This window comes from Haliotis rubra, unplaced genomic scaffold (genome assembly GCF_003918875.1).
Source record: "Haliotis rubra isolate DU_JTF1 unplaced genomic scaffold, ASM391887v1 Scf133, whole genome shotgun sequence".
NCBI lineage: Eukaryota > Metazoa > Mollusca > Gastropoda > Lepetellida > Haliotidae > Haliotis > Haliotis rubra.
Genome location: NW_025765259.1, coordinates 1,441,416 through 1,455,210, shown reverse-complemented (window position 1 = coordinate 1,455,210; position 13,795 = coordinate 1,441,416). Strand labels below are relative to the sequence as shown.

At 41.1% G+C, this 13,795-nt stretch overlaps 1 protein-coding gene across 1 annotated transcript in view; it reads left to right on the top strand.

Moving 5' to 3' along the window:
- The window catches only part of LOC124267709 (catenin delta-2-like), a 104,508-nt gene that overhangs the window by 6,042 nt on the left and 84,671 nt on the right, over window positions 1–13,795 (top strand).

Sequence of the window (13,795 nt, the reverse complement as noted above, 5' to 3'; positions counted from 1 at the left end):
ATGTAATTACCTCCCCTTGTTGACGGGAGTGAGGAATTCGAGAGGTGAATGTTTGTGTATAGTGTGTGTCTTTGTTGTGCCAAGTCCGTCCCTCCAGCTACATTCCAGGGGCAATGGGAGTGAGTGGAGAAATAGAGAAAGTCCCAGAGATGGCGACAGAAAGATAGGGTTGGCCATTGTAGTTGTGATTTGTCTCTGCAGTGTACCTAGCACCTGTTTGTAAACACAAGCACATGTTTTAGGTAACAGCTGATATTCATCATGGCCCTGATTATTGCTTGTATGGTCAGTCTTATGTCTTCATTTTCAGGCTTTGTTCTGTTTGTTAAAAAAAACCATGACAGTTTGTGTTATATAATTAAAGGGAGAGGGTCAAGATCTAAACTAATGTAACTACCAAGGGTTCAGGTAACTTGTCCTGACTAATTTTCCACTTGCCCTGATTTTTATGACATAATCATGATGATGAAATTATGAGCGAATAAATAAACATGGTATTTGATGTGAATGTTTATTGAACTATTTATCATGTTTATCGAAAAGTGATAAATAGCAAAGAAAGATAACCCTACTTTATTATCATTGCAAAATTTCATAGCTACATTTTGAGCAGATATGAAATGAAATCCAAGTTTATTTGCAGTTTGAAACCGTAAGTGGAAATGACCTAGTAGCCTACGGACAAGTAAGATACCATTATTTGATTGCCCGAAATGAGAACTGACGTGTCCCGGGCTTTTGGGCGATGGGATTTTTTGAACCCCTGTAATCTTGTCTTTTAGGTATGCTTGATCTTTCTGTGCAATTGTCAACCTCAAAATGTTGAACTTTAACTCTTGCAAAATTCATTGAATTATATTATTTTCATGATATTTATATGTGAAAGTTTTCCATCTCTTTCCATCCACTGGATATAGTGAGGGATGTTAGTTTGTGATACACTGTGAGAATATTAATGAATCTGAAATCCGATGTTATATACAAAGAAGTACTAGCAAGATTTCTGACTTCAGAAATTAGGAAAGATCTGTTTTGACTTTGACAGTAAATGTTTAATCAGTGCACATTGTGTTGGTCCACAGAGGCAGGTTGGAGGTCCACCTGGTCACTTGTCCTGCTGAAGGTTTGGTTCTACACATGTCACATGATGTGGAAATGTGGTTCAGTCTGTCCAATGTGGAATATTCATAACTGAGTGTATTAATCCTTTGTTCTAGATCCCAAATGTGATAACCATAGTCTAATTCAAAGCTTTAAACCCCAACATCAGTTATGTTATGAAGATCCACTAAACATGCAAAAGTGAAGTACTGTATGACGATGTGACCCCCAATTGTGAGAACATGGCTCTGTATCTCTCCTAGGGTACTTGTGGGGAGTTGAGTCGGAAGCAATCACTTGAGACAGTCATCATGTATAACTGCTGCAGTCCCATACTGTCAAACCTGTGACTGGCAGGCTGTTCTTGGTGAAAGACACTTATTTAGAGAGGAATATTCAGTTGCTGTAGCAACAACACCATCACCTTGGATTGCTGCTAGTATCAGTGTTAGAGACGGGGGTATTCATTGTTGTGTGTGGGTTCAGGACAGTATCAACATGCATGTTGTACTACAGCTTGTGGAGACAGCCATGCAGGAAGTGGTCTGGGATTGATCGAGTTGATTTCAGGGGCTCAAGTCTTATTACAGCGGGATACTAGATAAGACAAATGGCTTTATGTACAGAAAACAAAGCTTTGATCTTAGCTGCATAAACATGGTGTGCTACTGTGTGAATGGTTGTAGTCCACTGGGGTGTTACAGGTCAACTTGGTGGATTGTTGACAAGGATGATTAATGTCTGGTTCAGATGTATGGAGTTTCTGCTAATGGTTGTCTTGGTGTGTGTGTGTGCATGTGTGCATGTGTGTGTGTGTGTGAAGAAACTGTTGGTTTGGCTCCTGTGACATAAAAAATATGGTGATTTTGAGCATATTTAATGATCACCTGAACTAATAGAGATGACTGAAGTCAAGTTTGACAGTGTTTCTAGTCAGATTTCTAGCCATTACAACAGCAATTCTGTAACAGTTTTGTACATGTCAGTGATAGTATTAAGTCATATGTATCTTATATCTAGTGACGTAACATTTTGAAATAGTCTGCACTGAATAAAGTGCCAGTCTCACCAGAGTGTGGAATGTTCCCTGGTTGTGGCTCATCTTAGTGTCTCAGTCGGCTAGCACGTATAATACTGTCTGGACCAGTTCAAACAGCCACATTCACACATGCATGTGTATCACTATATATACACCATGTCATATCCCTTCTCATTTTGTGGGAGTAGAATCCAGGATTTGTGACTGGTCATGACTGAACACCTGTTCAGCTTGCCCATCACTGTGTAAGGTGGTAACGTCACACGAGTCCTATCATGTGATTGCTTTCTCCAGTGACATAATTGTGATATCTCTAAATGATAACTATTATCTTAAAATCTGGAATACAAAGCTGTGTGTGGCCTTGTTACTATCATGGCGATAGTTTTCGAGTGGATGGCGATATCCCTGCTTCTTTTCTTTGGGGAATGTGGGTGATATATTAAAATTCAGAAGTCTTACGGAAACATAGATTTATGGCAACAGGTTACTGATATTGTGTCCTGTAATATCAGGCATGTTAAATGTACAAAGATGTTTTGTGTGAGATCTCGTTTTGTTGCCACGGTTACCATGGCATATACTTGAGGAGATCAGAAGTTCATGTGATCATACGTTAGTCATGGATGATGAAAATATTGTCCGTTAATTTCAGTGTCTGTATTCTTAGCCAAGTGTGATTACATACATTAGTGGCTATTATTTGTCATGGCTGGTGTAACCTTTAGGAGAGAGAAGGCTATTAGTTTGACAAGATAAGAAGAGTCATTAGACATCAAACGAATGGCGGGAAGCTTGAGCAGAACCCCATTACTTCCCTCATCATATGTGAACAATTCAAAGTGTTTTTAGTCTGAGGAGACAAAGTTCAAAATTCATATAATTAATAATTTTATCTCATGATCTGAATATGAAACTAACCTTTCATCTTGTGCTAGACTTCAGTGAGAGAATACTTCAGTGCAGGGTATGGATGGCTTTTGGAGGTTGAGTGTGTAACACAATATATTACAATACACAAAGCCATATTGTGATCTGTATCAAGATATATATGGTACAATTGCAAACTTTGAATTCAAAAGAAATGGGAAACATCACTGCATGAATTGAAGTTCATAGGCTGAACACATCAAGATGCTGTTCATATGACTGACTGACCATGCTGACGTCTTTGAGACTAGGAGATCTGGATGGAAGGGTCTTTGTGTGTCTTATTGAGGTAATTCACTTCTCTCCACAGAGACGCATTTGGAAATTACTGATACATTTCCAAGGTTTTGCAAGTGTATCATTTTTAATGCCTGATGAAAATATATACCAAGTTTTCGAAAATAATATTGTGATATGTATTCTAAGAATGTCCAGTAACTTTTTAATACCAACTGTAGCTAGTTGTATGGAAAGTAGGGGATATTCTCAGCCACCGTTCTAAGGGTAATCTTTACTAAAGATGGACATAATTGTAGTGTATTTACTTCTTGTCAGTTGTGATGTTTGAATGATTTAGGTCAACAATTAAACGCCATTGGCACCTGTGTAATATTTAAAGACCAGGTTTTAAATATTTTCCCACCTTGGGCCAGTGTAATGTGTAGCTAAGCTAGCAGCCCAGCGCGACATCACACCTAGGTTCTAAACACAGACAGACTGAAAACCATTTGTTTTCACTTTTTACATGGATGGTGGTTTGCTTATTTCAAATTGGAATGTAAAACAGTGATGATACAGAGAGCAGCTTGTGTGATATGATGGACCAGTGGTTGTCAGAGTCATGTTAGTTGTCACGGCAGTGTTGGTTGTCGGTACAGACTTTTGGCAGGTTGTTGGTTGTCAGGTTGGTTGTCACAGACTGTGTCGGCTGCCAGAGTCATGTTGTTGTCGGTACAGACAGTGTCGGTTGCCAGAGTCATGTTGGTTGTCACGGCAGTGTCGGTTTAAAGGGCAGAGTTGGTTGTCAGGACAGACTGTGTCCTTTGCCAGAGTCATGTTGGTTGTCACAGCAGTGTCGGTTGTCATGTCCGACAGTGTAGTTACTGGAGCAGTGTCGGTTGCAGGGGGAGTGTGTTTTTTCAGGTTTATTTTGGTTATAAGGGCAGTGTTGGTCAACAGTTGTTATGTCCAAACTTGAGAAACAATGTGTACTGGTTAGTCAAAATGACATTTGAGTGTTCTACGTTAATGGTGGTTCATAATAGTCTGATGTAGGAATACTCTGCAACACTCATGAATGTTGTGCTGATGACCCTCAGACACAGGAAGTAGCCATGGTTGTGTGAGCTTTTACTGACACTGGGATAGACTGGTTTCCTTGTCTGGTTACCATTACTACCATCTTCACCTGTTTCCAAAATGCTGATATTGGTAAAGGGACTTCAGTTGCTTTTCTAGTCAGATTTTACCATTTCACATTTTCTGGTTAGTTTTTGATCAGTGTCTGTAACCTTTGGTCTTGTTACTGATTTTTGTGGAAACACATTGAAATTTTGGTGTCACTTCAACAATCAAAACAATGAAAATGAGACTCCAGTATTGAGTATTTACGGAATGATCATGCTTATATTGGAAACGTTGTCACATGGTTGTCATGTGACGGCATACAACAGCACTAGTTTTGTATGATTATGCAACTGATGAAACAACATAAAGTGCTGAGAGACCATTGAATAGTGGAACTTATTGATGAAAGAGATTTCAACATGCTTGATTTTCATTCTCATCGGAATATTCAGGAAAATTACATGAGAGAGAAGAAATGTTGATGTTTGTCATGATTGCATTTTGAAACTATTATGTGTTTGATGACTGTCAGCAACTGAGGACATGGTGCTAATTTCAAATATAATAATCAGTTTATGATAATTTATGTTCAAGATATTTGCATTGATGCATTGACATTGGAGTGTACTTGTGACAGTGATGTCAGTGTTTACACCACCAACATGGCGTGTGTTGTGAAGACTTGGCAGAATGTACACGTCGACTTTGGCGGACATCAAGCCAAAATATCACAGGAATGTTGTGTTTTTATTGAAGAACTTGTATGATTAACACTTTCTTGGTCTGGAGGTGGCAAAAAGCTTGTAGTTCCTGTGTCAGCTTGCGTCTCTCTGGGGAATAATCCCCACCATCAGCAACATGCATTCCTCAGATGCCCATCAGGGGTATTTTTAGCAGTGGGAACATTTTGCATAAAGTCCCAAATATTTTGATTGATTAGAGTATAATACATGAAGAGAAACTGTATGAACAAGATGGTTAACATCTGACCTTGACCCAGATGTGTTTGTTAAATGAGTGTATTTGTTACTCAGTCTCGGGTTTGTTTTAGTTTCAACCTGGCAGAGTTTCAATGTAACCTGTTCCACTTCGTGTACCCATTTATAATGTACATGGGTCTGTTGGGACAAAGCCTTTGATCGTAAAATGCCTTATGTAAATAGTTGCCTTGATATCATATCACATTGCTCACATTAGAACAGGCAGGTATACAGCCTGTACAAGTTCTGATCAGGCTGATACTGTCTTTATTCCACGTCATTAACACACGATTAACGTTTTGTCTCCATCTGCAGCCCAAGGTAACTTTCAATTATATATAGTGTATTTTTACAAATAGATGGACATGAAATCAGTTTTAGTGAGGATTACTCATAATATAAACATTATAATACATTATTTAGGAATGTTATTTGTTTGTGCTTTGGTGAAATGAGTGTCATGAGTTTGTACATGAATCAAGCTGTTTGAACCAGCTTTATTGAACCAGGTTTATTGAAAGGTAATCGACAAGCTCACAGGGATATACGTATTGAAATGAAGGATGATTTGGTAGGAGATTGAGAGAAAGTGTTGTGTTGAATGTTCAGATGCAGCCCTGTGACATCCATGGCTTCTATATATGGATCCCTGTGTCTGTGTTGATGTGAGTGTCATGGCATCTATATATGGATCCCTGTCTGTGTTGATGTGAGTGTCGTGGGGATCAAGCTCATAATCCAGACTTGTTTTAGATCTGGAGACTGTAATAATTCGCTCTAAATTCCTTCTATGTATTGCCATACATCCTAAGGATAAAACATATCATTTGATTTCAGGTAATGTTCGTATAAGAAAAATTGATAGAAAAACAATATTTCTGGGTGCTAACAGTTTTTTCTATTACAGAGACAGCCATGGACTTATTTTATTCCAAATCCCTGCGTTGAATTCATGATGAAATAATTTTGATAAGTATAGTTTAAACCATGTGTCTCCAGTAGGGCCACATTGCTGCTGTATTGACAACTGGTGGATGATTAAATTGCCAAGAAAAAGTTTCAGAATAGATTGTGTGTCATTATTAAATGGAGTTGTCACTCTTGGAATTGTGCTTCAGCAAAGTATGACATCAATACACATTTTTTACTATTAATGCAGATAGTATATTAATACTGCGATGCAGAGTATATTTATAGACCAGAATAACTTACAGCTCTGCCACTGGATCACAGCCTACCTGTAACACGGCCCACTTGTAGCAGCCAGTCACTGGACACACCCAGATCTGGATGGGTCATATTGCAAGTTGTGGTGTGGCAGATAGAGAACATCTGCCCTGGGCTCACTGGAGCCACGGTGTGATGGGTATGTCCATCACTACAGCTCTTAATGTCATTGTATCTTGTACAGAAGAACACTTTTTCTTCTTACAATAGAAACTGAAGATTATTTTGTGAGTTCACAGTTCATGTGGTGTGCAGTTGATGCTGTCAGTGTATAGGATTTGTGGGATATAGTATTGTATTGTTTCTTAGCAGAAAACATTAACAGCAACATGACATCTGTGCATGTTTTAGCCATGTATGATAATTATTAGGTAAGAGATCAGTTAACTCCTATAAGATTTGTTATTTCAACAGAATTTAATTGTATATAAGGGGTCACCTCAGATGAGAAGACTTCAGAGGGTGTTGCTGATAAAGGGGAAGAGTTTTGGGATGGTGATGAGATGCGGAGAAGACTTCAGAGGGTGTTGCTGATAAAGGGGAAGAGTTTTGGGATGGTGATGAGATGCGAAGAAGACTTCAGAGGGTGTTGCTGATAAAGGGGAAGAGTTTTGGGATGGTGTTGAGATGCCAAGAAGACTTCAGAAGATGTCAGCTTGAACACGGAGGAGACAGGAGAGGGCTGTAGGGGGAGCGAAGTGGGTAGGAGGGAGGGTTGGAGGGGAGAGATATGAAATGGGGGATGGGTGGGGGTGGGGAGAGTGGGGAAGAAGTGCGTCTGGTGTCCAAACAATAGATAGTTTCAGCACACTGGAATGTGAAGTATGCTGACATCATTAGTGCGGTCATTTTGGCATTATCTGTAGGTCAGTCAGTCAGTGAGCAGTGTGGACAGGGGAGGGTCTGGCCACTTATATATATATATTAGTATAAAGCAATGTGCCCCTTTGAGAATCATCACTTCAAAATGAATGTACAAATAAGCCAATGATGATGAATTATCATTGGAGAAATATGAATGTTTCATTTGATTTATAATAATATGAAACTTTCTGCCAAGTTCGCCTCCACACAGACTGACATGTTTGTCTGTGGTTGGGTTTATTCTGCAGGTTCTGATCCCACACTTATCATGTTGCTGTTTCCAACATGTCCCCCAGTGTCTTGTATTCAAGATGGTGGCTTGTGTTTTCCTCTAGAATTGGTCAGCATGGTCTTGTGAGTGTTACCTGTTGGGGGTAGTAGTGAGAATGATTAGATGGCCACAACCTTGAATTCACCTCCATAGAGTCCACCACTCCCTCGGCTGGAGAAAATATGTGCGTCATTAGGGAACCTCGTTCAGTGGTTGTTACTGTCTCCCAGATTTCATTTTTATACTACATTGCTCCAGGAAATATAACAACTCAGATTGGACAGTTGTGATTAAGTCATGGAACAAAGTAATAATGTATTCATTGGCAATATGAGATGTATTCCAATGCAAACGTAACAGTGTGTTGTAGCTGTTGAACCAGGGAATTGTGTTCCTGAAACATTCAGTCTATTGAGTCTATTGAAACATTCACTCTATTGAAACATTCAGTCTGTGATGTCCATGTTGTATAGTGCCGCCTCAGCAGTATCCCACTTCGTGACTTGTAAATAATCATATTGACTAGACAATCCAGTGATCAGTGCTGTGTAGTGAACCAAGACTTACATTCATCAAGTCTCCGAGCCTACCACCTGATCCTCTCACAAACAGTTTAGGTTGCTGGGGTCCTAGTCTGACCCGGGATCCCCACAGGGATCTATAGGATCATGAAATGTTTGTTTATTGCAGATTCAATAGATTGTGCAGTCAATTATGGATAATGGAAAATTGGAACAGTTAGCAACCTTCACAGTGTTTGTCCAAAAACATGAAGTCGTTGGGGCCATGTTGAAGTCATGGATGTTCTGGAATATCTAGTAACTGATACCTAAACTCCACAATCTAAACATTGTTTAGAATCAGTTTGTCTTTCCTCAACTGAAAGAAAGACAGCACTAAATATGTTATCATTGACGTCTCATTTAGCTGATTTTGTTGGGGATGATTTTTTAAATCAATAAATGTCTTCACAAAGGAGATGGTGCTCTCTGAATGAAGTAGTGTATGTTATCTGAGGAATGTATAGCCAGTTAACTGGAACTTAAGTCACAGGAAGATTGCTGTATAAATTATGCTGATTATTATATGGGGATTTTGAGCTGTGGCGGGGTGGTGGGGTAGCCTAATGGTTCAAGTGTTGGCTCGTCACGCCAAGACCCGGGTTCGAATCCCCACATGGGTACAATGTGTTAAGCCCATTTCTGGTGTCCCCTGCCATGATATTGCTAAAAGCGGCGTAAAACCATACTCAGTCAGTCAGTGAGCTGTGGCAGTTAATACATATACAATGTATTGTGTTTATATGCAATATCACTGTCTGGTGGCAGTTAATACATATATAATATATTGTGTTTATATGGAATATCAGTGTCAGGGTAAGAGTTGCCTAATCCCGACACTCGTCTTAGCAAAATGTCCTGAAGCCCACAACTATTGATCTTGAGGAATGAAGACTGATCTGCTTGCCATGATTAATCTTCCAGCCTAAAATGCAACTCTTCTCAATAAAGGATTCTCCCAGCCAAATTTGATTTAAGGGAGAGTTGGTCCCTGCTGCTCAAAACTTGGGACATTCCTATGTCCTTGCTGAGATGCTGGATGACAGCGTGGTGGCACAAGTAAACTTACATTCCTATGTCCTTCCACCAACAGCTGAGCCTTGTTTGTAGTGGTGGAATGATGGTGTCCACCAACAGTCTGTCCTTGCACTTGCTGACATCACCAACAGTCTTGTAGTGGAATCGATGGTGTCCACCAACAGCGTATCGTTGTGAAGTGTTCTGTCCTTGCTGACCCTTGTAGTGGAATGATGGTGTCCACCAACAGCTTTATCGTTGTGGAGTGTTCTGTCCTTGCTGAGTCTTGTAGTGGAATGATGATGTCCACCAACAGCGTTATCGTTGTGAGTGTTCTGTCCTTGCTGAGTCTTGTAGTGGAATGATGGTGTCCACCAACAGTGTTATCGTTGTGGAGTGTTCTATCATTGTAGTGAAATGTTCCACCAAACAGTGTTATCGTTGCTGAGTCTTGTAGTGTTCTGTCCTTGCTGAGTCTTGTAGTGGAATGATGGTGTCCACCAACAGTGTTATCGTTGTGGAGTGTTCTGTCCTTGCTGAGTCTTGTAGTGGAATGATGGTGTCCACCAACAGTGTTATCGTTGTGGAGTGTTCTGTCCTTGCTGAGTCTTGTAGTGGAATGATGGTGTCCACCAACAGTGTTATCGTTGTGAAGTGTTCTGTCCTTTGCTTCTGTCCTTGCTGAGTCTTGTCTTGTGGAATGATGGTGTCCACCAACAGTGTTATCGTTGTGGAGTGTTCTGTCCTTGCTGAGTCTTGTAGTGGAATGATGGTGTCCACCAACAGCCTGTCCCTCCTGTCCTTTGCTGTGTAGTGGAATGATGATGTCCACCAACAGCGTTATCGTTGTGAAGTGTTCTGTCCTTGCTGAGTCTTGTAGTGGAATGATGGTGTCCACCAACAGCGTTATCATTGTGGAGTGTTCTGTCCTTGCTGAGTCTTGTAGTGGAATGATGGTGTCCACCAACAGTGTTATCGTTATCATCCTGTGGAGTGGAATGATGGTGTCCACCAACAGCGTTATCGTTAGTCTGTCCTTGCTGCTGAGTCTTGTAGTGGAATGATGGTGTCCACCAACAGTGTTATCATTGTGAAATGTTCTGTCCTTGCTGAGTCTTGTAGTGGAATGATGGTGTCCACCAACAGCGTTATCACATCTAGCATAACCCTTACAAACTGTACTTTTCTTTTAGTCCTTATAATACCTTGCCTAAAGAACCTTTTTGCAGGTATTTTGGGATCAGTTTCTCTCGCTGCCCATGCTGTCAAGCACTGGTTGCCAGTCATGGATATTTTCTGGCTGCCAGTATATGGCTTGAGTATTGCTTACTCTGGCTCTTCTCAACATTCGCTCACCTGCATTCCATATATTGTAAATGATCCACCAACTGTTGCTGCTCTCTGACCTGAGAAATGCAGCCATTGTTCCAGCTGTCCTCCATATTGGCCCGTCTGGCATGTGAGTCTGCCGAAGTCTGTGGAGAATGTCCGCCAGTATCAACACAGCATGCCTGGATGTAAGCTCCCAGGGTGATACACATAGACAGTTCCTCCAGTGTTGGGGATCCTCACTGCCCAGTCCCAGGGTGATACACATAGACAGCTCCTCCAGTGTTGGGGATCCTCACTGCCCAGTCCCAGGGTGATACACATAGACAGCTCCTCCAGTGTTGGGGATCCTCACTGCCCAGTCCCAGGGTGATACACATAGACAGCTCCTCCAGTGTTGGGGATCCTCACTGCCCAGTCCCAGGGTGATACACATAGACAGCTCCTCCAGTGTTGGGGATCCTCACTGCCCAGTCCCAGGGTGATACACATAGACAGCTCCTCCAGTGTTGGGGATCCTCACTGCCCAGTCCCAGGGTGATACACATAGACAGCTCCTCCAGTGTTGGGGATCCTCACTGCCCAGTCCCAGGGTGATACACATAGACAGTTCCTCCAGTGTTGGGGATCCTCACTGCCCAGTCCCAGGGTGATACACATAGACAGCTCCTCCAGTGTTGGGGATCCTCACTGCCCAGTCCCAGGGTGATACACATAGACAGCTCCCAGTGTTGGGGATCCCTCACTGCCCAGTCCCAGGGTGATACACATAGACAGCTCCTCCAGTGTTGGGGATCCTCACTGCCCAGTCCCAGGGTGATACACATAGACAGCTCCTCCAGTGTTGGGGATCCTCACTGCCCAGTCCCAGGGTGATACACATAGACAGCTCCTCCAGTGTTGGGGATCCTCACTGCCCAGTCCCAGGGTGATACACATAGACAGCTCCTCCAGTGTTGGGGATCCTCACTGCCCAGTCCCAGGGTGATACACATAGACAGCTCCTCCAGTGTTGGGGATCCTCACTGCCCAGTCCCAGGGTGATACACATAGACAGTTCCTCCAGTGTTGGGGATCCTCACTGCCCAGTCCCAGGGTGATACACATAGACAGCTCCTCCAGTGTTGGGGATCCTCACTGCTCCCAGTCCTTCCCCAGTAGTTATGTTTTACATAGTATTTAGTGATATCATTTCAAGTTAGTGGGTGGTGGGGTAGCCTAGTGGTTAAAGCGTTCACTCGTCATGCCAAAGACCCGGGTTTGATTCCCCACATGGGTACAATGTGTGAAGCCCATTTCTGGTGTCCCCCGCTGTGATGTTGCTGGAATATTGTTGGGAGGATATGATTGCATGTATCAGTCAGGTTTATAAAGACAACTCTCAATTTTTTATAATGAAAATTATTGATATCTTTCTTTTCAAAAAGCATCCAAATTATAGAAAATGTTATCTTTACCTGATAAAACTAATATGAAAAACCATTAGACATTGGAATTAACTTTTAGGAACCCAAAATGTTTGCAGATTGCTCACAATCTATATCTGTGTTACTCAGATTTCATATCATGGTGTTCAATAAGACGGCAATTCCCATCTGCACTACACTAGAGGTGAATGAATATATTACTCTCAGGAACAAGTGTTTGTTGATAATATTGATGTCTGGTGCAGGTGTTGTGATGCATGATATGCTTGTAGGATATGATATTTGAGTACACTGAATAGAGTTTCCCCTTCTGAAGGTGTGAGCTACTGTGTCAGTTCACACGGTCTGTGGGAAGGGATTTGTGACAGACGGTCAAGTTGTCCTGAATGAATAATTCAACGAGAACATTTTATGTTTGTAGTTGAATGTATATATGATATATATTCAGGCAGGCAGACAGTTAATGAGGCAGGGTAGACGTTATCATTAACCATTGGTTTCATTTCTGTCGAGGTGCATCCCAAGAGTAATGTTCATCTTGTGTGATGAAGGATAGACCAACAGAGCATGAGTTCAGTCAGAGTTGTTGTGTGATGAAGGATAGACCAACAGAGCATGAGTTCAGTCAGAGTTGTTGTGTGATGAAGGATAGACCAACAGAGCATGAGTTCAGTCAAGAGTTTAGTTAAGTCGGGTCAAGATCTGGTTGTGCTCACCTTGTTGCTCACTTGAAGAGGTTGTCTTATGTTACAACCAGTGTAGAATGTTGAAAGGACAGTTTGAAGACCTAACCTAAGTTCTAATTTTCATTGACACCACCAAGTATCAGTCAGGGTGTAATTATCCTCACATTTGCAGCAAACTGATGTTTTCATGTCTGTGAGCACTTGTGGTATGGGTGGCAAAATAAAGACTGAAATAACAAACGTGGCTGTTATATTCTCCTCCAGCTGTTGGGAAGTATGATTGGCTATTGATTGTTATCATTACTGGATCTGTAGCGGTATACATGGATTATCATGCTATCTGATGTATTTTTGATGAGCCAGCATGTTTACCGATCACAATCCTAATATTGGCCATTATGAATTACTTGATTTGATGATGAATCTGTCAATGAGCTAACAGCGTGTGACAGATTGGTCTCTAATGTTTTGCTGTTGTCCGAGACGAAATTGGACAAATTGGACCATGCTTGTATTTGTTGTTTTGGTGGTTGTAGATCTTAGTAATCCTGGAATTATGAACAATGTGTCATGATGTTATGATTTATTGATTTGATCAATTTATGAGTAGTAGATGGTAGACCTCCAAGTGAGTTTAATCAATCAGGACCCCTGAAGATTAAGCTGGTTTTTCTTTTTACGTTGAGGTGATTGAGGATCAAACTGCAAGGGCGCTGTTTGACTATTAACCGTTACTATTGACATGATTATCTGTTTGAATATCTGTTGAGCACCTGACATTTGTGATTCATTTGATCATTTAGTATTTGTTCATTAGTCATTTGATCCTTTGTTGATTACCTACCATTTGAGGTCTTGTTGACTGCCTGCAGTGTGATCAGTTGATCCTCTGATTTGATCATTGATCCATCATTCTCATGAGATCGTTATTTGCTTAGCATAGTTCGATCATGCTATTTAATCATCATTTGACCACAAGTCATTTGCTTCATTGTTTGAAAGAGTGTTGATTTCTGA